At 36.4% G+C, this 27,657-nt stretch overlaps 1 long non-coding RNA gene across 1 annotated transcript in view; it reads right to left on the minus strand.

Annotated features, from left to right (window-relative positions):
- Nucleotides 1–8,603: 8,603 nt before the first annotated feature.
- The window catches only part of LOC121329338, a 34,799-nt gene continuing 15,745 nt past the window's right edge, over nucleotides 8,604–27,657 (minus strand). Inside the window, exons 2-3 of the long non-coding RNA XR_005951763.1 lie at nucleotides 10,097–10,239; nucleotides 8,604–9,015 (exon numbers count right to left, since the gene is read on the minus strand). This is a non-coding gene — a long non-coding RNA (uncharacterized LOC121329338). The remainder of the gene's footprint in view (nucleotides 9,016–10,096; nucleotides 10,240–27,657) is intronic.

Genomic DNA, 27,657 nt, shown 5'->3' on the forward strand with positions numbered 1-27,657 from the left:
CAGTCACTAACAAGACTTTACAGCTGTTAACAGACCTTAACACTACACCTGACTTACAGGCAGAAACCTGGAAAATGAAAAGACTAATTCAATATTATTACTGGCCTGACTGACTCCATGCTTACAAGGGAGATCAATCCAGCATGCCTTTGTCAATAAGCTCTAGTAGTCTGAAAGCTGATTTGATAAGCCAGACAGATAAATTGAGGTGCATTCATGCCAGGCTTGAAATTAATCTTACCCGTCCTGTCAAAGGAGATGTTGCATAAAGTAGGGTTCATTTTGCAACCTGTCCTTAAAGTATTTATTTTCTGCAGCCAAGCAATGAAATAAAATGCGGCTTCCATCACTTTTGCTGTCAATCTCGAATCATATCTGACAAGCAGATTCAGAGGATCAAGACAAATGCCTCAAATATTTGTTAGAACAAGATGAACAGATTTGTAAATACAACAGAATACATAAAAAAAAAAACAATATTAATATTATACCTGCAATCCTTCCCTTAAGGCACAGTGCATAAGGTATCTTGATGTTATCTGGGTAAGGTAATGGCTGCGGTTGCCAAAATACATGGTTCTAATTTCTAACTAGAGTATTAATAATTATTATTTTTAATTGTTATAAGCTCAAAAGCTAAATCACTGCCGATGCACCACCTTTCATTTTCTAAAACAAGTAGCGATGATTTGGATGAACAAAATCGGATGTTGTTCAAGGTCCCCAAATCATTAGCACCTGTGAATTAATTTTGGACATTTTCAAAACTAATAGGCTCCTTTAATATGGCACCATTCTATATATCTAAAGGCATGTCAATTCAGGAGGAGGAAATGAGCTGTCAGGAAACTGACACAAGTACTGTAAATCATGAAAATAAAAAAATAGAATAATTAATAACCGCACATATATTTTTTTTTTGTTCTGAAAGCCAAAGACTGATGCTTAACCTTGTCCCAAACTAAAGGCAAGGACTAGATGCTGGGTTTAATTGTATTACAAATGTCGTATTGCAACACCACATATTGCGCGTGTAATTACAAACATCTTAATGAAGTACTGAATCTTTTGGACAGTAGTGACAGTGAACTCAAGATACTAATCACTTTTTTTTTAGATCCAGAAGGAATTAGTGCAATTTGTAGCTCTAATGATCTTAAATGGCTCGTGTCCATTGTGTCCAGCTCTAATGAAAAGTAAAAGTTAAAAAAAGAAATGGTCATAACTGCTTGTCTATTCAGGATTGCTTTATATACCCTGAACTTGTGGATCAAGAACATGTATAACAAAATATGTTTGTTATCTGTATATGCATTATTTTGTTTTCATCTGATTGGCCAAGAAACTTGTATTCCAGGCATAGCCGAACCTCCTACCTAAATATACATAGAAATATAATTGAATTTTATGGAATTCAAAACAGCACATGATTTTGCCTACACGCTAATATTGAAAAACGTAGTGCTACCTAAACATGTTATAATACATATTTACCAACAAAATTTGTCAGTTCAATGCCACCACCAAGGGCACTGCATGTCTACTCTTTTGGAATGACTTCACGTTTGGAAGCTGGTGTCTCACAAATCTGTCTGCTTTAAGTTCACAACTGATCAGACCTGGCACTAATTAGCAAAGAGATCTGTCTCCTGCTGCCTTTAAAGTCAGACAGGTTGCCGTTGGGAGTAATTGGGGAATCCTATATATATATATATATATATACACACACACACACACACACACACACACACACACACACACACACACACACACACACACACACACTTTCACAAAAATCCTAACTCTCAGTAAAAAGAAAAACAGTACAGTATGATAATGTATTTGTCATTTTGTGTCAGAAAAGTTGCCAGTGAAGTTTGATTATCTGAAACCATTATGTGTTGGTATTTTTGGTGTAATGTTTTAAAGGGCATAAACAATGTTTCATCAGTGATAAAATAATACTGAACAACTTCACAGATCCAACATATACCATTGTTAATCCACTACTAAAAAAAACCTAAAAAACGACAAGTACTCCCAAGAGGAACCAGGGGTTTATTAGGACACCAAGTCACAATTACAGTTCAGTCAATCCCTTAAAACAATCATTAGAGGTCCCATTACTGACAACATGGTGATTAAAAAAAAAAAAAAACATTGCCTAGCAGGTCTAGAACTAAAGCCCAACGTTAAAGGAATTGAACTGGTAGCAATAACAGACATTTGCATTCCTATTTCTCCATCTGCAAACAATCTGCAGAAATGGTTATAAGACTCTAGTTGCTCTGAGAATGAGTTTAATGTACAGACAGGTCATTGGAAATAAAATATTATTGCAAGGATATAACGTTTGATGGTCTGGAAATCCTTAATTCCTCTTGGCACACAGTCCTGTTGCCAGCTTGGCTGGGAAATTCAAATCTGCCAATGCAGCTGTCACCGCTGCAACGTGTTCTCACAATGCCAACACCTGGCACTCCCACACTGTGATTTCATAACAAGGAATTATTACTCTGATTTAGGGCTTCAAGCATGATGGTAACATCCACGTGAAACATGCAGTAATCTAACAGGCAAAATGACTTTCCTTCGAAAAAATATGCAAAAATAACACTAGACTGCTACATCTGTAACATCACATGATCCCAGTCATTGGGATAACCTGAACCCTCCTATGGTGTTCCCATTCATTTAAAGAGAAACATGCTCCCCAATAAACAGGAATATTAAACTCAACAAAGCTTTGGAATAAGAATACTCTGTAAGTGTATGAACACCAGTGCAGCTTGCAGCCAGTACAATAGGTAGGAGAGTCTGACTTGTCTGTCAGTCCTTCTGAATGTATTTCTGTATTTAAATAGGTGAAGTGCATATTCAATTGGGAAAATACTTGGTTTGGACATTTGCCGAATGTAAGGCTGTACAGAAGCATATATCCGTCTGTCTGTATGGCATAATTACATTTTTAAATGTGCCTTCAGTGTAAGCAAGGTCATGGTGATTTACCTTTTCATGGTAATGACAATTCTAATATTGTGATTACAGCCATGTCATTGATGTCGATTGGTTTGACTTTAAAAAAAAAAAAAATAAATAAATAAATGAATTCCCATTTTGCTTGGTACTTTTGTACAAAGTGCTTAAAAATTAAAATAAAGCAAAAGCATTGTATCTCCGAGGTTCTTTTGGATAGACATGGGATTAATATAGTAAATTATCAAATAAAAGCATAAATACATATACTGTACATCGCAAGAATCTTTCTCTGTCCTTGACAGCGGCTCAGTTTCTACACGAGATGCAAATGGTGTCAAGATTTCATTTTACTCCCAGGGGGTGAACAATGCGTTTAAAAAAAGGATGATATGTTTCATATTCAAATCAACGAAGCCCTTTTTTTTTTTTGCTGTTAACCTCAAAAGATTCACATTTCTAGCAGATGAGTCTATCTGTAAACATGATTAATCCTCTGTACTGTCAAAAGTCTCATCTCAAATCTGGTTTCATTTGGGAAACGTTTGTTTATTGTAGGCTCACAATTAAATTATGCTCTGTCGCTACTGACCTCGCTATCCTTAGTGGAAAGGTAAAAAGATTTTGTGTTGAGAAACACAAGCGCTATTCAATCAAGCTGTTGACCGCTAGACCCCTGCTCTTTCATTTTCATTATTCTTAACCTTAACTTCGGAAAAATCCATATTTCAGAATGTATAACATTAATCTCCAGTACTATAAGAAGTTTCCCGTGTATGGGTGATTACGTGTGTACCCTTCAGCAATTCTTGTATATTTTCAGGATTCAGCCACTGCAATCTTTATACAGAAAAAAATAACTGGATGCTGATGTCTGGATTAGCTTTCCCTCCTGTCCATGATTGAATGCTAAACCCTAGAAATACGTTTTTATTTTCCGTTTCTTTGAGCTAAATCCTCCCTCCTTCATATGGCATCACAAACAGAGATAAATAGATTACCCATCAGTTTAAAATCAATATGACTGCCTTGTCTTAAAACGCCACACGAGTTGCCTGCTATTGTTTTATCAGTATAAATCAAAATAACATGTTATTATAGATTAGTTATTAAAGATTTCTACAAAGTTAGTATTTCCAAAAATACTTTGATTGTACCTGTTTGTTTTCAGTTCAATTACTGATTGTATACATAACACATTCTATTCTGCAATAAACACCAAGGAGGATAAGCACTGTATCTAGACTATTTGATTTACCGCATCAGCAGGGCGGTCTCATTGCAGCACCGAAAATATGTTTAAAAAAAAGAAAGAAAGAAAGAATTTGTGTGCATGTAATTATACACAGAACAGTGCGAAAGTTTCAAAACATAACAATTTATCATGGCTTTAACTATTTTAATTCATAACATAGATTTTGTGTTGTCAGCATTTGTTACCATTATATTTGCAGTTTTGTGAATGAATCATACAATCAAACAATGCTACATGGGTACTGCAGCTTTTCATAACAACTGAAATAAGGCCATATTAATATACCATTGTTCTATTTCTTAAAAAGACCGGAATCTTTGATCTGCATATAAATTATCTATTATAAAAGCGTAAGATTATTATTACACAGCATGTTGGAAAATAGAAAGGATTGCCACTAGGGGGCAACAACGATCATGTTATGTTACACAGGTTGAAATTCATGAGCTTTCCATTTTCTTTCTCAAGAAGCAGCTCTTGTTCTGTCTTGAGCCGTGTTACAGCATTTCCTCCATTTGCCACCCTTTGTAACTTATCCCATAGGCTTATTACAGGCACGGTGGCTAAGGCACCCTGTAGAATGGTATGGTATGGTATGATATATACTGCAGGCCACTTTTCTGTGCACTAGTCTTTCAACTGGAGTAAATATTTCTTACAGGTCTGCATTGTCAATCCTCTTTATCATCTGAAGTGTAATATTATCCGATAAGAACGTGTTTAACTTCCTTAAAATGGCCTGTTAGCTTCTGTGAAGTTGTGTCACATTCGGGAGTTTAGGTTGCTAAGTAACAGAATCCCCTCTTCCATTTTGTGTATCTGATATTTTCACCCTGAATTCTTTGCATTGGCATTCATGTGCATGCCCGGCAGTAAATGTTTCAGCAGGCTGGTTTGCGGTTGGCGTCACAATCACCAAATAGATGTGACATGAGCACAGTGAACAGCATTACTCCTTCACGGCTGAGCTGCTGGAAACTCCACTGGGAAACTACACGGAGAATAAGGTGGGGGTAAATGGTTTGGAAGCAAAGTAGTTTTTACAGCACTTCTCAGACAAAGGAGGTTTATACAGTAGTTTAAATTACACTGGCGTAAGTTTACTCAGCGCAAACTGTCATTGCAAAAAAAAAAAAAAAAAAAAAAAGCTTCTGCGTTAACAGTTTTATAAAACAAACAGTCATCGTGTATCCAACAGGTTCTACATGTATCACCTTGGTTTTCTATTATGAGGGTTCTTGCGTTGTTCGGGTATTGTCTCACATACAGCGCTTTTTTTTTTACCAGTTGGTGCATATCAGTATGAAGTAAAAGCCAACTAAATATAATAAGAGGTATAGGGGCACTGTGGTGTTCAAAACGTGAAGAAAAAATGTTGACCGAATTTCCATTATTTTAACGTATTATGTGTGAATTATTTGGATTAAATGTAAAATAAAAATGTACTTCTTAAAGCTTCCACAAGGGGACATGATCTCCACACTGACATTGACTGCAATTCTAATCAATTCTAATAAAGCACAGAATGGGGGGAGATAAAAAAAAAGGGTAGGCAGAAAGGCAAAGATGCATTTTAAAAAATTTGCAACAGGTAAGAGAAAGCAAAAAAGCTGAAATGGTTTCTGATATAATATAACACAAACAAACTCTTTACAAGAGTATTCTGCATTATTTAGGCTTTTCTTAACAGAACCATCTGTTCTGTACATTGCAGGCATTTCTGTTCCAAAGCTATTCAGTCTGTACCACTGGGGGGGGGGGGGGGGGGGGGGGGGGGGGGGGGGGGGGGGGGGGGGGGGGGGGGGGGGGGGTGCTTTTGAGTGTCTTTAAACTGTAGCAATCTACTGAAATAATTCTCAAAGTGTCACTGTATCTTTACGCTGCTTTGTATCTATACTGCAAAAATATTTGTACAGTACATTATATTTTTGTCCTGACTTTTCTTTTCCTATGGTGAGATCAACATTTACCCTAATATAATCTTTCAGAGAAATTGTATAACAGAAACATACTTTTATTACAACAATTCTGTGAATTATGTTTTCTTTGTAAATTGCTTTAAAAATAAATTTATTGTGGGGTCTAAATTTAGTTTTTTTTTTTTTTTGGTTTTGTTTTGTTTTTTACTGTGGATGCCATAACCCCACACTAAATACGCACTGGGTGAAAAAATCCATTATAACCTTCTAAATACTTTTGGCTGCATATATCCCATAACATAATGATTGTCATAAAATGTTTTAATGAAAACATGATCATTCTCACATGCTGCAATGGGACCCTCTGATGGGTGAAATAGACCTGAAACATAATAGGAGGTTTACTCTATTGGGTTGGAAGCCACTTTTCATTATGTGCCTACATTAATTTGGCTCTAGACATGGTGAGAACCCAATCTGGCAGATTTGCATGCTTTATGGTTGTTGACTATAACCATGCAGCATAATTCTCATTATTTCTCAGCATATGGTCCAGCTGGCTTTTCTGTCAGCTAGTGCATTTCCAGGCCTAAAGTCTGTCAGCATGTAGTAGAAAGTTGGTTCAATTGCACTAACTTGGTAGAAATGGTGCCAGCAGCATTCCTCGCAGTTTAAGCAGATGTTCCGCATGTTGGTGATTTTGTGATAAGTGGTTGAACCAACCAGCCTCATATAGCATGATAATGTGAGCACTTGACACAGTTGCTACTGGCATCATTTCTTGAGGGAGGTGTGGGTAGCCAACGCTAACTGTGATCATTTCAGGGATTCTGACAGCCCCTTTTTCCCCACCTGCTTTAAACACATGCTTACAAGTCTGCTCAGTATAATCCCATCACAGCTTTCTTCAGGAACCAATAATCAGTTCTTAGTAGACCTTCTGCTTCTTGAATACTTTATTCAGCTGGTAATGAGCTGGCACAAAATGATCTGATATTAAATACCCTGATGTTGGAAAAGTTGTTTTTAGAATTGATGTGTTCATATCATACAATAATTGAAATTGAACAGCAATAAACTGGTAAATGGGTTGTCAGGGCCAGCCTATTCCTCTCATACATGGCACACCTTATGACAAGGAATATTAAATGACCACCAAATACTGAGTTGCCTCTAAATCCATTCAGTGGGATTATCTGAACTCGGAGATTGTTGGGAAATCCACCGCACGTCCTAATGTGAGGGACTCCAGTGTCTCACTGTGTCTGTCAGCACCTCGTTGATCAGTCAGACTCAACTGATCCTGTTTTCCTTATAAGAAAAAGATTCATTCTGCAGATTATCTCAGTGCAATAAAGTACTTACTATTAACCAGTAATCAGGAAAAGTGTCTGCCTTGTCCTGTTTTGGAGTAACGCCAACCTTATTTCAAGATAAAATGTGTGTTTGTCTTTGTTTTTAAGCAACACTTCATACACTAAACTCACGCTATACTGTTTTATAGTACTTTTTTTTTTTTTTATTTAGGAGCCAGTGAAATTCAGCCAGTACTGTTTTGTACAGTGAATCTCAGAATAAAAGAATGATCTCCAGTTCATTCTGAAATCATACCAATAAATCAGATTTAATAAACTTAATTTCCCCCACATTGCTACTGTTCGTAGATAGGCTGTTTGTCTTTAAGACTTAATTTTATGTTTATGGGAATTATTTGAAAGTGGTATGTTTATGAAGGTTACGATAAGAACAGCAGGAGGCTGAGAGTTTTAGTTCATTAGTACAAGAGGCACAGGGAAGGTCAACTTCAGCGTAGACAAAAGGCTATTTGAACTGTTATCGCCATATCAATGTACCTCAGCTTCAACGAGGCATTCAAAGCTGGGGTGTAATCGGCCGATCATGATTGAGAGGACCAACTTAACCACTTCAATACTACTGTATAATGACATGCCTGAAAGTCCAAAGCTTATCAGGAGCTGTTCAATAGCTTAGAAGGTGTTAAATGCTAAAGTGAACATCTGATAATATACGCTAGGCAGTAAACAATGTATGAAATGATGTGCCATTTCCCAGTTGAAATTCTAAGGCAACAAATTATCTAAAATTCATGTCATTGTCATTTAGTTATTTCTGCAAGCACAACACTGAACAGTACATTAGATTGTACTGTATAATCATAGGGTTATGATAGCAGCAATTCATCTGTGTATTAATCTGTCTGCAGTAAAAACTGCAGAGACGTCGCTTTTAAAAAAAAAACAATGCAGATTCAGTGAGGGTTAAACTAAAGGACACAACTAGCAAATGGAATGAGGAAGAGTAAGAGAAAGTAAAACTTTAAACTTTAAGTTGCTAGGCTTTTCAAACAATGAAATAAATAATTGAAGCTGCTTGCCCCGTCATGGAAATTCTAATAAAAGGAAGAGAGACTGCGAGTTCCAAACACACAGGCCTTTATTTCTTAAGTTTGCAAACTGGAGCAAGATTATAGGAGTGCAAGATGCCAGTACTTTTCCATGCTGAGCAAATCCTATTTTCTATGATATTTCTATTATAGCCCTTTAAGGAGCATGCTCTCCATTTCCAGGTTACATTTAAGTCAGTTTGAACATGCTAGAAATCCTGACTGATTAGTAATAGTTTGTGGAAACGTATATCATGTAAAGAGGAAACATACATAAAAAAAACAACTAGGAGCCGATGGCCTCTTTCATTCAGAAAATACTGCTGTGACATACTTGACAGGAGTGTTTTAAATTCTGTATCATGTTGCTTATATTTTCTTCTGAAACAGCAACAAGTGTTAGAGGTCCCTCCTGGTGTGTCTGTAATAACTCCTCAGCTGCAGCTTTTCCAATGCCAGGTCTAAGGGAGAACAAAAAAAACAGAGCTCAGTTCAGCTGAGCCTTGAAGCCAGCATATACAGTGCAGCATTTCAAACATTGTTTATTTATTTATTTATTACATAGTTACTGTGCTCTCTTCACAGACAACTGCATCAGGAAAGCAAATGTTTATTTATAAAATAAATAATATTATTAAAAAAAAAAGGCCATATTTTATCAATTTGAAATAATGAAATGTTCCCAAGAGGACTTTTTAGTTTTTTTACTAAGTTGATATTAACTATTGTTTAAAATAGAAATCTGTAATATTAGTCCTGCATATTGATTAGCAATGGATTTATTTAAGCAGCTTGTAATTGATTAAAACATGCAGAGGTTTTGTTTTTTGTTTTTGTTTTTTTACAAACACTAATTTAGTAGCAATGTACTTTCTAGCGGTCCATATTCGCATTGTCCCAGAGGAAAAAATTCTGAGTTCAGCAAATTTCCTAACAAGATACTAAATGGTATTTTTGTAGTTGGGTAAAAAGATAAACAGCAAGTCTTTCAGTCAGAGGGCATTTTTAGATACTTAGCAAACACTGTCTGCAAGTCATTTAAAGCTTCAGCTACCTTGATTTATCTAATCTTTAACAGGGCTATTTAATCTGCCACTCACAGCCTGTTCAATTGGGATATATTGGGTGAAATGTGCAATACAATTTAGGACTTGTAAAATAATAATGAGTAGAATAGGATTAGGTTTTGTGAACCCTCCATACTGTTTGGCAGATTAAAAAAGGGTAACTGCTTGTATGTGCACAGAGTAACCACTCACTAAAACTACAAGCATTACCAAATTTGAAATTACACATTTACTTCAATAGTAAATACACCGAAAGCAACACATAGCAGAATACATTTTTCATATGAGTGAATAAATATATGTTTTGACACCAAAACTCCCATGGTAAACCTGGTACTCTTTTTTTGGAGTACAGAGTAAGTCATGCCACTGTGGTTAAAAATCCTTTTTGCTTGCCTGGAGGGCCATATGGAGTGCTGGGTTCACCATATTGTTCTTTACTGAGCCCTACCGGTTGGGGGTAATGGACAATTACCTTGCCTTTAAGGCTGACTTGCTTGGTCACATCCATTGCTTGGGTTGCGTGGGTGAAAAAAGACAACCGTCTTGACAACAGGGACAGCAGTAGCCCATTGGTCTTCATTCCTCCTGAACAGTAAGTGGGTTGTACTTGTGAGGCTACATTTGAATTGAGAATTGTATTAAAAAAAAAAAAAAAACGGCAGGACAGTTTGATTTATTAATAATAATCATAGCTACACTAAATTGTTAAGGATGCTAAAACATGAATATAAATAATATTGAACCTGATGCTTTGCTCATTGCTTCAATTTCTATGCCAAATTGAATTTGTTGTGTAAGCTTTAATATTGTTCTCTATCTTGAGTTTTCCTGACTGAGCCAGTCTTACACCTTTCTAGGCAGACATGAGATCATTGAATACAAATGTTAATTATACAAATAAGTGCCTGTTCATAAATGGAAGTCATAGGATTTTACATTACAGCAATAACTGTAGAAATTGAATTTCATAGTTTTAGGATAATTATAATATTATGAAAACCTAAATAAATAAATAAATAGCAATGCTGATAGAACCATGTCATTGTCACAAAAGAGCAGACTCATCTTATTTTTTTTTTTGGATTCCACAAATGGTTTAACACAACAACAACAACAACAACAAAAAAAAAACGTTTTATTGCAATAAAGTAATTTCCAGTAAGACTTGAAGGACAAATACCCATTGTGATTCTTCTCAATAAGACCCACTGTCTCTGTAGACTTACAACTGGTTCCTTGTATTGTCTTCACATTCTTCAGTGAACTGTGGTCCTCAGTCTGCATTTTGGCCATAAACAGATGGTTCTAAAGAGCTGTTGTCTGCCTCTGGACTAACATAATCCGTGCAACATCTCACATCTACATACCAACCTACTCATCTCTCATTCACAAATTCAACAATACGAATAAAACCAGAAGAGAAGCTGGCACTCCGCTTGGAGCTACTTAATAGAATTCTTAAATTAAAATTCAGTGAAATATAAAATAATCTTTTTGTTGTTGTTCTGTTTGAAGTGTTTGAAGTATAAACATATTGTTTTATTCTACAGAAATGTCCCTTTGTTGAGTAAGGGCTGTTTTGTTAAAATTACTTGAGTATGTTTGCAATTGACATATTTCTGTAGGCTACAATATTACCAAGGCGACCAAAATCCTCAATCGTTCATTTGCTCTATGGGCCACGCAGCTGTTTAGTGTTCAATCAAAAGACTGTTGTATTGGCTTAACAATACTGTACAAAGAGGTAGAGTCCAGTTTTTTCAGACCATCAGAGATCACATAGCAACTAACTTTTACGTTTCAATTGTAGCCTCCAAAGAATTAAACTGTTTGTATTTTGACATTCTGTGCCTCTTCTCTTAAAATAAAGCTCTAGTTGAAGTCTTATTTAAATGATCCAACAGCACACACTTTGGTTAAATTATTAAAGTAAGAAAATATATATTATTAATAAAATAAATATATTTAAACATCTGTTACAATAATTGCCTTTAACATTCAGTTTCATAAGGGATATTAAAATGTGATAGATGTATTTCAATCACTAAATTATAGGAGACTCACAAAACACATTATTCAAGGGAGTTCTTTTCATTTGCACACTTGTGTAAACACTTAAAATATACCCTTGTTAGTCTTGCAAGATTATCAATAAACAATCAAATTGTCCAATTTGTAACACATATGTATTTAATCATTAACATTTTTAAATAATCAATCACACGATATTCAATCGTGCCATTATTTGAAGGAATTCAGTAATAAAATGGGATGTTTTGGCCTATTCTTTGTCATGGTCATTCACGCTATACCTCTATATCCCCCCCCAAAAAACATTGAGAAATTATTCTTGTTGAAACATTTAACTTTTAAAACTATTCTTGTTTTCAGTACTGTATGAATAAATATAAAAAATGGGATGGATTCTCTCAACCTTGCAGGAAACTAACATAACTATTCTAGTCTTCCCACAATCTTTGGTAAATAACTCAAAACAGAGTATTTATAAAAGTCCAGACATAGTTTAAAGTTGCTCAAAAACCTGTTCTTGAATCATATTTAGGTTGACCCATCAAGTTTCACATATATTGATCTCCTTGAATGTAATCAAAGTCTAAAAGACTGTGCTATGAAAATCAGTAGGAAGCGTCCACATGTCATGTTCCGTGACCACATCAATGAGGGCCATGATGAGGTTATATCTATCTAAGGGCAAAAACCTAAAGAGAATTCACTTTGTTCCATTTCAGGGGCATCATTTGTTGCAACTACCAGTAATTCAGATGTTCATTTGTTCTACAGTACTTGCTGTTTTAAAATGCACTATGCTTGCTTACCAGTGTATCTTATCTAACCTATATATAAATGTAACATTGCGGTATGTTTGATCAGTAAAAAAAAAAAAAAAAAAAAAAAAAAAAAAAAAACTATTCATGTTTTTTTCTTCATTCATACACTTGCACAGTATTAAACTTTCTTTGATAAGAGGAAGCAAGACGTAGTGAAGTGTATTTTCTTAATAAACCACTTCCTTATGCAGGGCCAGATCCTTGCAATTTCTAACAATCTAATCAGTTTGCAAATATGATATTGCTAATAGGCGCTTGTTAAAAGAGACATACTGTATGAAAGAACAGTCTTCGCATACCACTTCCTTTCATAAATATTACACCATATACTCAAATATTAGCTGGGTTTCTGGTTATATACCTGAAAATTGCAAACATCCATTGTTTTGTTGTCTTCCTGAACAGTATTTGTACTATTTTATTAGGAATACAAAGTCATTTCAAAGTCATTAGAGACTTTGGAATGTACTGCAGCAAATATATTGTTGCATGTCGGGAGAGTGGAGGGGCCAAGACTAAATTAAAGCTATAGGTATTTAAAATGAAAAGCTAAATCTTTTCCACAAATGCACTGGCACATAAAAAGATATAGTATGTATGCTGTAGTTTTGCAAGTTTCATTAGTATCAGGAGAGGAAAGCAGGAAAGGCAATAGTACCCTGAAATGAAGTTTTCATTTTGAGGATGTGTTTGAAGAGGTCCAAAGTATATAGTCACAGTCCAACTAGCAATGCTCTACATTGTATTTCTCAATGATATTTCATAATGCATTTTACATAAGTCATACCGGAGGGAGCTTGTCAATGAAAGCTTTGCATTTCATCAGTCTCTGAATTGTCCCTACAAGTTGTGCCCATGTAAATCACATCTAAATCACATCTACGCCTTCCTATAGCACATACAGTCGACACCATTTTCTCCTAGAAGGAGAATGCCACATTAAGACTGAGAATTCAACATATTTGCACATTCCTAATTCCAAGTTTCTAGGTATGTACGCAGACTGAATAATTTGTTGTAGTTATCGCTGCACAAAGAAGAAAGAGCCCTACCATACAGAAGAACAAAAGTAATAATGTGTTCATGCTTCATTTATTCATGGATATTAGGTACAATGCACCTGATTTTACTTGGTGGACTCACCTTAATTTATTGTGCAGACCTAACTCGGTGCACTTAGCTTCTGAAATTTAATAACACCAAGATCCAAGTTGCTGGGCATTATTTTCTTTAAAAAGCTGTATACATATTGGTTTATGGTATATTTCTTTTGTTTTTGGAGGGAAACTTGTTGAGCTGTTTGTTTGAATACTTACAACATGTAAGGAGACTCAGCTATGCTACTTTTCACAGGGCTATGTAATTATTAGGTTCCCAACCAAGAAAATGTAACGCACTGTTAAAATTCTGAGCAAATCCTGTTTATCTGTTTGCATTATTAGCCAGAAATCCAGTGTGAAATTTCACTGTGGGCTGACAACTGCAAACCTCAGTTGTCTGCCTTGCTTTTCTTACACACAGCAGGCATCTGCAGTTTTTAACTTATAAACGCAAATTACATGCTATAACTGTCTCAATCATGTATTATTTTGCTTTCAATGCAACCAAACTCATTTGGATTTCTTATTGTTTCTTGTAGCACACATTCTAATTGATGCATTTTTTTTTATAAGAAAACCTGTCTTCTTTGTGGGTTGTGGTCAACTAAACAACTTCAATCTTCTGGGGGGGAGGGGGGGGGGAATGCAATTAGTATCCTTTGTTTTATCTCCTAGATGCATTCTCAGTAATTTCTAGTTAGACTTTCTATTATTAATAATAATAATAATAATAATAATAATAATAATAATAATAATAATAAATTTAGATTTTTTGGGGGAAAAGAATAATCTCTTGGTTGAATAGGGGATCAGTGATGACAGACGGTCACTGAAAAGCACTCTCATTAATAATCTTTTAAAGAGAACACAGGATTGGGACCTTGTTTGCAGTCATTTCTCTTTTGTCTTTGTGCTCTCCTGGATTATAAAAGGCTCTGTATTTGTGAATTCGCACAGACACCGTAACAGCTCCCTTGTCATGTGTGTTAATCCCTGAAAAGAAGAAAAATTTGCAATTTTAATGAAAATTAGACACTTGCACTGCAAATGATCAGCACTCTGAGGATTTACAAAAAAAAAATAGAGAGCGAGAGAGCAAGAGAGAGAAAAAAAAATTAAAAATCGGAGCTAACAAGGTGTCCAGTTACATGAGCCTTCAGATTGTATTTTCAGATGGCAGTGGGGGAAGAAAGGGACTCTTTATTCTCTAGGCATTGACAGTGATCTTCTCAGATGGTGAAAAAATCAAGAGGGTTACCACAGCCCAGGCCTTGATAACACTCAGGGGACAGGTGACCTCCTTGTGATCCCCTTGTGAGCTTCAGATGTTCGTCCTCATGGGGCTGAGGCCGGAGTGTTAGTCCTTTCAACAAAGAAGGCCCTCTTTGGCTAACCATTGTTATATTGTTACCCTCCAGTGCTCATCTACAGTGCCTAAAGACACCAGAGCAGAAACATAGACTGGTTCTTTTCACTCTCGGCTCTGAAAGATCTCTCAGTCAGTACATCTGAGCTGCTTGCTTGTCTGCTTGCAAACTGTTGATGGCTTCCACGAATATCAGAAACAGTCAGCCAAGATCTCTCTTTTACCACTGAGGTCTGGCGTTCACATGAGAAGTGTACATCGAGATCATATCTTTCCATTACACAAACTCCCATGAAAAAAATGGGAGGTATTCCCTTTACACTTTGACCTAGATGTTGCTGAGATAGTATGATCAAGGAGATGATATAAGTGTGGTTACAAATTTCCACATATAAAGGATAACTCCATAACACAGGTGTTAGGGGACCTACAATTGCTTTATCCTTTTTTTTTTTTACAGCCCACCATGTGCGATAGATACAATTCACAGAATGTCATTAACGGTGTATTCTTAGATTAACAGCTGGGTGGCCTAAGGCAAAACTAGGCAAATTCTCACACACAGTGTTAGTTATTAGTATTAGAAATGGCCTTCTCACCATCCTAAGGACTGAGCCACATTGCCTCGCTTTCCGTTTAACCTTAAATTAAAAACTTTGATTTTAGTGGGATTTTCACTGCACCAAATATGGAAGTAAACTAATAATATGTACACTACACACTGAATGACGGTAAAAATAAATTAGCATTTTTTTTGCAGTTTTTGAATGTCTGGATCTTTTGGGCATGCATTCCATATAGCTATCAAAAGGCTTATTTTGAGAAGCTCACACCAAAGAAGTACTTGCATTTAATTTTAACAAATGTTATTTTTAAAAGTAAAACAAACAGGTTATTATGAAGGATAATTAACTAAAGTCTGTAGATTATAACAGTGTTTAAAACACGTATCCAAAAGCTGAATGTTGGAGAATTCTACATTTTCAAAGCATTTCAAAGTCTACGTTTTCTACATTGCATAAACTGTTCCACATCTGATCTCCAATTTTGAAAATGTTTAGGAGGATATTGCACACTTCACATTTTAATCAGGTTCCCACAGCACGGTCCAACTACACTCCTGTCTCATTTCCACCTTGTGTGATCTTGAACATGAAGTCCAAGGATGGCAACCAGTCCTAAACTATCTACTACCTGTCAAAGCTGTGAGCTTAGGCAGCCTGGAAAAATTTCACACAGCGCTAGTAAGTGAACACTCATAAACAATACTGTATAAGCAGAAATATGTCTGAAATAATGTTAAAATTTTAAAGTGCTACAGAAATGTATTTGTTAACACATTAGTCTAGGGATCCATGGTTATATAAGTGATCTCATATACTGTGTGTGTGTGTGTGTGTGTATATATATATATATATATATATATATATATATATATATATATATATATATATATATATATATATATATATATATATATATACACATACACACACACACACACACACTATCATATTCTCATTACATGTAAAGGCTGTTATTAATTATAATTTATAACTGTTAATAGCAAAATAAATAACATTTTTATAGATTGGATGTAACCTCTTATAACAGGTGCCTAGATGCTGCCATGTTTATAGTGTTGACCATGGTACTTGACTGTTTGTTCTTTAAATAGATTTTTATGTTACCATCAGTTTACTCTCAATTTTCAAATGCTCAATTTAAATGTCACCTTACTCCAGAAACTCACATACTGATTTATGAGGACCTCAGATCGACAGACGACCTCTGTTGCTGAAGTCTAGCCAATCACAGCTTTTCACCCGAGCAGCAGTTGCATGCCGAGCTACTGAACACTGGAGGCAAGAGTTCAGCCTGACTGCTCTCTGCATGGTCCTGTCTGGTCTTATTTTTGGATTATTTGTAAAGTGCCCATTAAAAGAATGTCCAACCAGCACTAGTGTCGTCACCATGTGTGAAATCTCCTCATCTTGCCTTATCCTGCTAATATTCTGGGATGAAAATGGTAATTTGAATGTGCTCAGATGATGCCACTGTGAGCTAGAACGGATTACAAATCTACACCGTCCCTCCCTCTCTATCAGCTACTCTCTCTTTGAAAGCTTGTCCAAAGACTGCAAAAAAAACAAAAAAAAAAAAAAAAAAAAAACAAAACAAGCAATGTGTTTACCCTGTGTACTATAAACAGGAGCACCTGTTTTTCTCATGAGCAACTTGTTGTGTCCGGAGGATTAATCTACAAGAGAGACTCGTTGCTGTCATTCTCATGACCGCTGTCATTGACACAAGCCATCACGATTATCTTTGGATCAATGGCAAGCAAAATGACTAATGTGCTAGCAGTGTCAGTGATGAAGACTTTGCCTAAATTAGTGTCCTTCAAGCTCCTGTTTAACAAAATGATTTAGATTAACAAGTCATATACGCGTACAACAAAATTATCCTGATAAACAAAAGTTGGGTATTTTTAAGTTCCATTTTTAAAATGTTTTTGTTGCGATTCTCTACTTGAAAATTCCACGACACATGCTGTCATTTTTCTTGCAAGACTGAAGGCATTTACACAGATCTTTCATTACCAGTATTGTAAGATTAATGGTTTGTTTTTTCCATTATTGGCACTGTAGTAAAAGCTTTGGAAAATCCTGTCTCAATTAGGCAACAGAAGTCAGAAGGCATTGAGAAGGTAGCTCTACAGAGCAGGCATCAGTGATCAGCAGTGTTGCATCGATTAAAACTATTTTTCTCTTATCAGTTTATTTACTGCAGATAGTAAGCAAGTACAAAGAAAAAGCAGTCTCTTCATGCGCAAAGGATTGCCTAAAGTCTTAATGTTAGATAGACAGTGTACTCACATATTTTGTACATCATGTACTCGTATACCAATATACTGCATCCAGTACCTACTTATCGGTACCGGAACCTACTTTTTTACATGGAATGTAAATGTTCACATAGATAACTTTATTTTATCATTGTAAACTGTTTTCACCATTGTGTCTTAAAATGCAACGTCCAGCAAAGGACTTGAAATATCTTGACCAGATGTCTAACTATCACTGTGTACCAGAGTTAAAAACTTGCACAATAAAGGAAATCACACACACAAATATCAGGTTTCAGTTTGTCTCAAGTTTATGATTTTAACTTCTATAAAGATTTTTTTTTTTTTTTAAGAAGATACGTTATGCTTTAAAACAAAAAATGAAAAGACATGACTTTACCGCTTTAAAATTACCATCAACAGCAAGATTTCAACTAAGCACACAGTGCCACCAGGAGAATAAATGCTGTAATGTGGCATGACTCTCAAGGGAACATGTTTTTAGAAGTATCCCAGTGGAGACTAGGAAGAACCTCAAATGTATTTTTTTGTGACTTGATTTGAACCTGTGTCTGAATGAGGAAAAGGCATTAATGCAATGTCCTTTACCTTTATCTATATATTGACACATATTAAGAATTCCCTACTAACAGCAATATATAAAGATCCCACAGTGACGCTGACTTCAGCTGTTTAGAATGGGGCAACTACTGTGCGGTACTGTGAGTCATTAAAGAGTTCTAGAAAGCAAGGGACTACTTTGATGGCATAGCAGACAGTGGATATTAAACTTGTCTTTTCCCACCTACCTTCCTGACAAGCACAGGCCCAGAAAAACCTGGTCAAGAGCCAAGTGTAGTTCTTCGAGGAGGCGAAAGCATGAAGCAACTGCAGAGTACACTAATTCCACTGAGTGCTACTGCCATATGACCCCCATGGAATTAAACAGCTGTTTGTGAATACAAGGCAAAAGTGTGGAAATACAAACAGAGCCGGCAACATCTGCAAAAGGGCTTTAGCGTAACCATGACAACAGCATGAAAGCCATTGACAGCCTATGGCCTATGCTTGTCAGTCGAGGGCTGTGATTAATTGGAGCTCAGAGCAGAACAAGGTCCAAGGATCCAGTGGAGGCCTTGTTGGCATTTATGCCTTGCCCTGGGGTCAGAGATGGATCAAATGGGAACTTTTATATGAGCAGAATGGGAGGAATGCAAGGCATCAGGGGAGTAAGAATGAGAATCACAGGTGCCTACACAGCTTCCTTTTACCCTCCCCAGGCCTCCTGTATGCACAATTACCATTTGCGATTTTGGCAGCTCTTTGCCTTCTGAAAGTAATGATGTTTTTTTTTTGTGTATGTGTGTGATTAAATGGTGTTATGTTTGACTGAAGTTAGGACAACAGACCTAGCACCAGTCCTAAAAACTGGGCAGCATAGGGTCGCAGACAAGGACAGTTGAAGGAAGCCGTAAACAGTTGTGTTGGTTAAATACAGACTTTGGCTAAACAAGGTTCTCTCGGTCAAACAGGTTATTTATAAAAGTGGCAGCAGGAAGATGAGTATAGCAGCTGCCTTTTCAATATGTCCCTTTTTTTCTAATCACTAAGAATAAGTGCTGTCGTTATTAGTCTTCCCATGGTGGTTGCTGTGGCTGAACATTCTGGAGCTGCAGCCAGGTAAAACTGGGTAAAAGTTCAGCTATGAGGCTGCAGCTGTTAAATCTCTACTTAAAAATTGTGTTCTTTAAAAACCAACAATGACTAAACCTCAAGAGCACTGAAAGCAAATAGTTAGGAAATTTTAGTAACATATTTGGCAAGATGTACCAAAGATTTTGCAAGTTATGTTAACAATTTAGCAGCTTTTATTTGACTTAACTGCTGAGTTAATCTTTAAAAGGTCAGCTTTTTAAATTTTGTTAATCAATGAAACAACAGATTCATACAGTTTTCAAATTCAAATTACCAATATAACCAGAACATTAACATTCAATTAAATGTGCTGCCTAACGTTTACACATTTTCCGCAGCCCTTAGTCCTCCACTTCAGTTGAAATAGTAATTTGTCACCACACAGCAGGAAGTGTTCCCTTGGGTACCTGTCCCAACAGAGGGAGGTTATTTTAATTGTATAATAAGTGCAACCCTGGAATTTGAAACCCTCAAGGCTCTATTCACAGTGTAAGGGGAGATGGGAGCTTTGGTGGGTGTTTTTTGACATCAAAAAATGGACATTCTGCCATACATTTGTGTTTTAAGATTGGTACTGAAATTGGAGCATAGCTGGTTTGCTGTTAATAGTATGCACAGCTTAATGATCTCTGACTTGTATGACATTGTACTGGATAAGTGAATATTACCATGGTGTACTGCCATTATGTTCTCATACTCATGCTTAGGCAGTTTTGAATGGCATTTAAAGCACTGTGATACTGTATTGAAGAAACTAATTAATAGGGTGGAATCCCTTATTTTTTAAACAAAGCAATATCATTCCCTTTTATGCAAACCGCTCCAGGGACAAGGAGTTTGTATAAAGGATGTTCAGATAATGTTTTTTCCATTTAGAGTGGATGCCAGTGGAAACATTTTTGGATAATGGTTGTTCTACACTACTGTTAACATCTGGATACAAAGCTTTTGTTGCAGTAGTTTCAGTAGTACATTCTGTATATCTTGATCAAAACTATCAGCCTTGCACATGGACATTGAATCTGTTCCGTATTTCCTGGGTCACAAACCATTCAAATATATTTGTCGGAAGTTTTATATCATAATTGAAAAGAAATTTTAAGTGAAACACGCCTGCATTTATGTTTAGCACTACTAATATCTTAATCTTGATCTATAGAACCATAACTGTGGAGTAAAGATGCTTGTGATACACACATACTGCAGGGACAAAAACTGGTAGCACTTCGAAAATGAAAACTGCCAGGGCTTTAAGTGATTGCTGCTGCCCAACACTCAAGTGTTTCCTAATGAGCAAGAAACTCCAGAAATTGTCTTTTATATGACTTCAAAGCCATGCCCTTTTCTATCTGTGATATTTAGTCAGGCAGACTGGTTGTTTTTAATTTATATATAGAAGGATTTCAGTCCTTCAGGTTCTTTTTCAACATTTTTTAATGACCCAGCCACTCTGCTTACCGATTTAAAACAAAACCACACTTTACATTCACAAACGCACGTTGCACAAAAAGGATTAACACAGTACCTTACCTTACCTTACCTTACCTTACCTTACCTTACCTGACACGGCACAGAGGGCTCTTCACACTACAGCAGCCTAGAACATACTTGCTGCTCTCTTTAAATAACCTGCACCTGGCTGTAATTTACAACGATAGCCAGGTGCAGGAGATAATTATTAATACAAAAATTAAATGTAATTAAGCAATCAAACAATAATCAAATTAGCATTTTCCTTCTGGGAGGTGTAGTCCTGTGTTCCCAGAACTACCCTTTCTTTGCTCATTGTCTCTCATTGTCTATATTATTATATATAGATATTATATATATATATTATATATATATATATATATATATATATATATATATATATATATATATATATATATATATATATATTAGCAAGCAACAATAATAATAGTATAATAGTTATGCTGTTATTTATTTCCAGCAATGGTGCAAAAGCTTATATACTTATCCCACAAAGCCAAGAACAATCAAAACTCTGCATTATACACCACCCCAGTAAAAAATATTTGACCTTTAAATTGTTGGCATTTTTCACATTGCCTGCATATGCATCATAGCCAGTTAATTCTAAGACCTTGTCACTCTGTCCTCATTTTTGCAGATCCCTGATTCTTTGTAATCAAGATGCATGTGATGACAGCAAGCATGTGCTCCACCAGTCAAGCTTAACTGAGCACTAATGCTGCCGCTACCACTAACCAGAAAAGATCCTGTGACATTAAAATTATGATGAAATATTGTACTACAACAGAGTATAATAGTCTGCATGCCACACATTCTCCCACCTTTATAAGGAAGAAAACATGGAGTTCAGTGCAATGTCAGTGCATGCTTTTACCAAATACAGTGATCCATCATTTTATAATGATTCTAGTTAATGGACAATGAGGTCCAGTTTACCCACTGTTGACCTTGGGCTTGTGAAGTCACCTTCCTTTACTAAACAACAACTAACTTGAAGAAAGGCATGAAATAGATGTAGCATCTAAGTTGGGCTACCCTGGATAAATCATTTCTAAATTAAAAAAAAGGCTTTGCATTGAAGACATCGCTAGCTTCTATATAACAACATTGCTTGCTCAGGGCAAGGCTTTGCAATGTATACTTGGCAAACAATCGTTACTGGCTATTCTATATTCAGACCTTTGCAGAGTTATGACTAATACCAAGACTAGCTTCATTACAATTCACACGAAAGAGTTAACTATCTGTGTAAGCCCTGCTGCTGAATGTTTATGTAAGGCCAAAAGCAACTGTTTCAGTTTGCCTTCTTAAATACCGAACAGTATTTGGAAGAGAAATCACAGACTACTTTACCAATTATCTTAGCCTCTCTTCAGCCTTAGCAGCAAATAAAGAACACTGTAGACAGGCTGGAAGTTTAGATCAACAGGAAGAGTTTAATGCAACATACAAACTTCCAAAAAAAGCAGAGGATCAGATTGTGTTTGGCAGAGGCTTTAGGAAGTTTTAAATACAACACCTTCAAGTGAGAAGGTTACAGAAGACTAGGATTGACTCCTGTCTGTGTCCCAGACAGGCTTATGCTCCCGTCACCTCTAAATCGTGCAGTACATTTTAATTAGCAGCTGACTTTAAGGGAATGTGATAGAATGGTACACAGACGCGATTGTTCATTGATAAGTTTGTCTGGGTTCTTATGCTTTTTACTGTTATTAGTTGATGGCAAACATTATAATAGCCTGCAAAATTGAACCACAGAGAATGCTCAGGCTTTCACATAGCATTTGCAAGATTTGTGCAAAGAATCTTATTGTGGTTGTATGGTTATAACACTTAACATTCAACTTTTTATACAAAGCACAACGATTTTCAGTGCTGAAGAAAACATACTGACCAGAATATGAGAACCTGAGCATGACAGAGAAATAATAAATATATTGCTTGTTTTAAGGAAGTAGATGCCTAGGAAATGTATATGAACTTTATTTACTTGGGTAAAGCATCCTCTAAACATATTAGCCTGTAATCAGCAATTAATGAGGACACAGTTTTTTTCCTTCCGTAAAGATCTACACAGTGTAACATTCCACCGAGATTTGATTGCAGATAAACTTCTTATTCCACCTGGACCAAACAGGATGATTGAAGATTTGTTTTCAATTATTCATTCGGTTTTCATTTTCTGAAGGTCAAAAGACAATCTGCTAACACTCGCAATGGCGTGAGGGAAAGGTGGCATTGTCATTAAATATTTATTTACTGCATGTAGTTCAAATAAGCTCTCAAATTAGAGTGGATAAACAGATCAGCATTTGCGTTACTCTAATGAATACAAAATTTGAAACAGAAACTGTTGTCTTGCCCAAAAACTGTTGTACAATAGCAGCCATTTTACCTGTTGTGGTTAAAGTAAAATAGAAAGTTTAATCTTAAATCCAAAAAGAACAGTATACTATGATGAATGATATATGTGGGTGAGTAAAAACTTTGCAGATATCTTTCCTTTTATTTAAAGAATCCAGACTGAAGAAAGTGTGGAGATGCTTAAACACCTTTTTGTAACACTGCAGTTATTACATTCAAATAACCACTTAGCAAAGCGTATTTCAGTTTTCTACCAAGTTCACACCAGGACTACTAATATTAAGCAACTGGCTAAGTGGAGAAGTCCAAGACATTGCTAGGTAATTAAAACAAATCACAACATCCTTTATTAATAGATTGAATTGATGTAGCCTTTATACATTTTTCTTTTTTTTGCACCAAAAATAAATATGCGAAAAGGCCCTTGCATTTTATGTTACACATGGGACTGGCAGGATTTTAAACTGGAAACACACTTATTTATAGTGGCTAAAAACTTCAGAGACAAAATATTAAAAAATGCACAGAGGTCCCTTGACGTGAGCCATTCTACTTTTCATCACTCCCAAAAATTCTGATATTTTTGATATCCCAGTTAAACCCAGAAGAAACTATAATGTACCAAGAAGGAAATGGAAACATACCTTATCTGATTGAGGTGAAACTGTATTTATTAAAAAGGAAGTCAAGCTAAACATTTCCTTAAGAAAAAAACAGCCATATGCAGCCATTTTACACTAATATCTACCAGAACTATAGTATGTTTTTTTAAATGCTTATATACAGTACATGCATATCAGTAGCAAGCTGTTTGTAAATAACCAGTGGTACATTTAAACTTAATATCAATGGCATAACATTTAAACAAACCCACAACATGCATATTGTTTATATTTTGAATTGACTTGACTTGGATTGAAGCCATTAAGTGTCCAAGAAATTATTTTTGAACCTCAGTTCCCTGTCAAACATAGAAGTGGTTTTGTGCATCTTTTTAAACTTGGTCTTTTTAGAATGTGTGGATAAAATAAAGACAGAAAGAACATGTAACCATAATACTAATCTAGAGACTGCAGGGAACATGTAATACACCTCACCACTGCGTTCCTGTGCGTGCGCCTCTAGCCCACAGATCAGTGTCAGGATTTGTGGTAGAGCTGAACAGATCTCATTTTTACCATTCATTTATTTTACAAAGTCAGTTTGACATTCGATGGCATCCTTCAGGCTTTTCGCTCGAACACAGATAATATTGAAACAGATAAAGATGTCTTGAGATAACATATTTTCAAGCAGTTCATGTTTTTCAACTGTTTGTAGTACAAAGTGCTTGTCATATTAAATGTTTCATACACTATTAATAATACATTTCTTTCTGACAAATTGGGTTAGACCCTTGCCATGGAAGATAGGGTTATGTTTACACAGGAGAGTATTTGCTAAACAGAGTGTGTCTTCTGATTTTCCCTCCACAGTAACAGTATTTGAACCCCGTGACCTTTTTTGTTACTGTGTGACCATCCCTCTTCAGCTAAAAAACAATGACTAAAAATATTCGTTGACATGGGTTTCATCATGGAAACAACAGTTGGTAATATAGACAACAGAAGCTTGATGTTTTTTGTTTTGTTTTGTTTTTTCTGGGGGACGGGGACGGGGGGTGGTGGTTTGGTTTATTTTGTTGAAACTAGTTGACCCTCACTGCCGTCACAGCTGAACAGCAGTCCAGGAGACCTACAACTGGTACTAAAGAAGTAGTGACGAGGAGAGTTTACAAAGAACACTATATCTCAGTGAGTCAGGGAATACAGTGGGGTATTCACCTGCGAGCTTCAGAAACTACTAAGATTCAAAGGTCGCCCAGGACAGTTAACACACAGCTGATGCCTCTGTTTGCCGTATTTCAGTCAGATGTATTTTGGGCAGGTTTTTAAAGCAGTCCCCAGGTATGTCTGAGATCACAGGCCTCGAGCAGTCTGTACTAGTTATGTTTGTGAGTAATGCTATCATTAAGATGGAAAAGGCATTCGTTATACAAAAAAAAAAAAAAAACGAACCAGCTCTTTTACTCATTTAGGTCAAATTAAGACGGCCTGGAAATCATTAAGTAAATTAAAGTTGAAAGTAAACTTTCATACTGAGATTTGTTTACTTACTTCATTATCCAATCCTATGTCTGATTTTGGCGTCCTCGCAATAAACTTTCAACAGACTGTATTAAAAATGTTAACTTTTAGATTTCAAACTTTTACAACGGACACATTCTTGTCATTCTTTTTAGATTTCGTTATTACTGAGTGCATGAAACGCCATTGTGATTCATGTGCTGATTAGCACATTAATCGAACAGATGGTCAATCATGAGAAATTAACATAAAATACAGATTATTCTCAAAGATCTTGCATTACTCCTCCCTTAGCTAGCAAGTATAGAATACTAATGAATTTTGCTATAAATGCAACATTAAAAAATGCACTAAAAACATAATATTTACTTAAACATGGTCTTGTTGAATGTCAAACCACAAATGTGTAGAACTCCAGCCTTCACATTCAACTGTTCACAGATGCAGCTCCTTCTCTCGGCTTTGGAGGATACTACATGGGAAAATGGTTTTCTGCTCAGATGGCCCGAAGAATTCAGCACCATTCCTATACCCGATCAGTCCTCGTTATTGTACGAGATGTATCCGGTCACCGTAGCAGCATTTTGGGGGTCTTCCTGGGCCCAAAAATCCATTCTTATCCACTCAGATAATTCAGCTACAGTCCAAATCATTAACAAAGGTCATTCATCCTCCCACCATATAATGAGAATATTCAGAAGGATCACCTGGTTGTCTATTACTCATCAGTTCATTCTCAGAGCTCAACACATTCCCGGCCACCTGAATGTAATTGCTTTTTCTCTTTCTTGTTTCCAAATGCAGAGATTCAGAGCATTAGCTCTCGAAGCCAACCTCCTGCCAACTCTGATTCCTTCCTTTTCAGACCTGATATTCCTGTGAGCCACCCGTTGCATTCCCTGATTCTGCAGGCTCAAGAAACAACTCTTCTCAGCATCACTCCCCACGCACTGCAAGTACTGGTCATCCTGGAATTACTTTAAAAATGTTCATATTGCATTCAACATTTCATTCCCTTCATTTTCAATGCCCACAGTATCGTCCTAGATTATGTCTCTTAAGAACAGAGCTATAAGAGAGTTTCCTCCATCAAAATTTCAATTTCCGGCATCCAGTTTTTCCACAGACTCATTTTCCACGCCCTCAGCTCTACACTCAGCAACTCACAAATTTCACTAAACCTGAAAGTGCTTCAACAATCAAAATCTCCTTCTCCCCCCGCTTGCCTACATATCACCATCAACATACGCTCCCAGTGCATCTCATTCATCTGCTCTGGCTACTACTCCGTTTTTAGATAAAACCTTTAGAAGACCTTTTTCTCCTAGCCTTTTTTAGGTTCCTTAGGTGCTCAGAATTTACATCACACTCAGATAAATTCAACCCCCAGATTCACCCCTGTATATCTGACCTATAAATCACCTCATCTGATACATTTTCCTTCCTGGTCAAAATAAGTTAAACTGACCAGGAAAAAAAGGGTTCACTAATCTATTTGATTAAATTCAATTCCCATGTTAGCCCCTACGACCCCCTTCTCACCCCCAGACCCGCTGTTCAGTAACAAAAACGGAACAATCATCACCTGCCCGAGTCTTTCCAGGTCTGGATTCGCATCTGAGTAGTTCTCCAATCATTCTTTCAGAATCAGAGTAGCTTCTTCAGCTTCTCGCCACGGAGTTCCAGACTCCCTTCTCAAACAGTTAGATCGTTGTTCCTCCAGTTCTTACCAAGTTTACACTAGAACAGTGGTACTGGAACAATTTTTAAAGTGGGGGTGCGGAAAGCCATTGAACAAAACTGTAACCCCTACATATGATGGAAGCCATGAAAAGCCAGGGGATGCTTCCGCACCCCCAGCACCCCTAGTTCCAGCGCCCTTGCATTAGAACAAATATTACAGATCTTAAAAATGCTTTTACTACAATGCGCTCTTAAGTGTTAATAATCTGCCTGGGGGAAGGGCAATCAGACCAGCCATGGATTCCCAGAGGTTTATTTCCCAACTGGGGTTTTGTTTTCCTCTCCTGCACGCTGACGATCATTTGCTAAAGGTTGGCTAAACCTTCAGGTGGGCTATATCCAGTACTACTCACGGCATTGAGACCGACTTGTTCTTTTTGGGAGTCTGAGCCTCATCTAGGTCGGCCAGGCAGTGAGCCCTTAAACCAGTTAGGTTTGATGCCAAATG

The sequence above is a fragment of the Polyodon spathula genome, chromosome 16, assembly GCF_017654505.1.
Source record: "Polyodon spathula isolate WHYD16114869_AA chromosome 16, ASM1765450v1, whole genome shotgun sequence".
NCBI classification, from domain to species: domain Eukaryota; kingdom Metazoa; phylum Chordata; class Actinopteri; order Acipenseriformes; family Polyodontidae; genus Polyodon; species Polyodon spathula.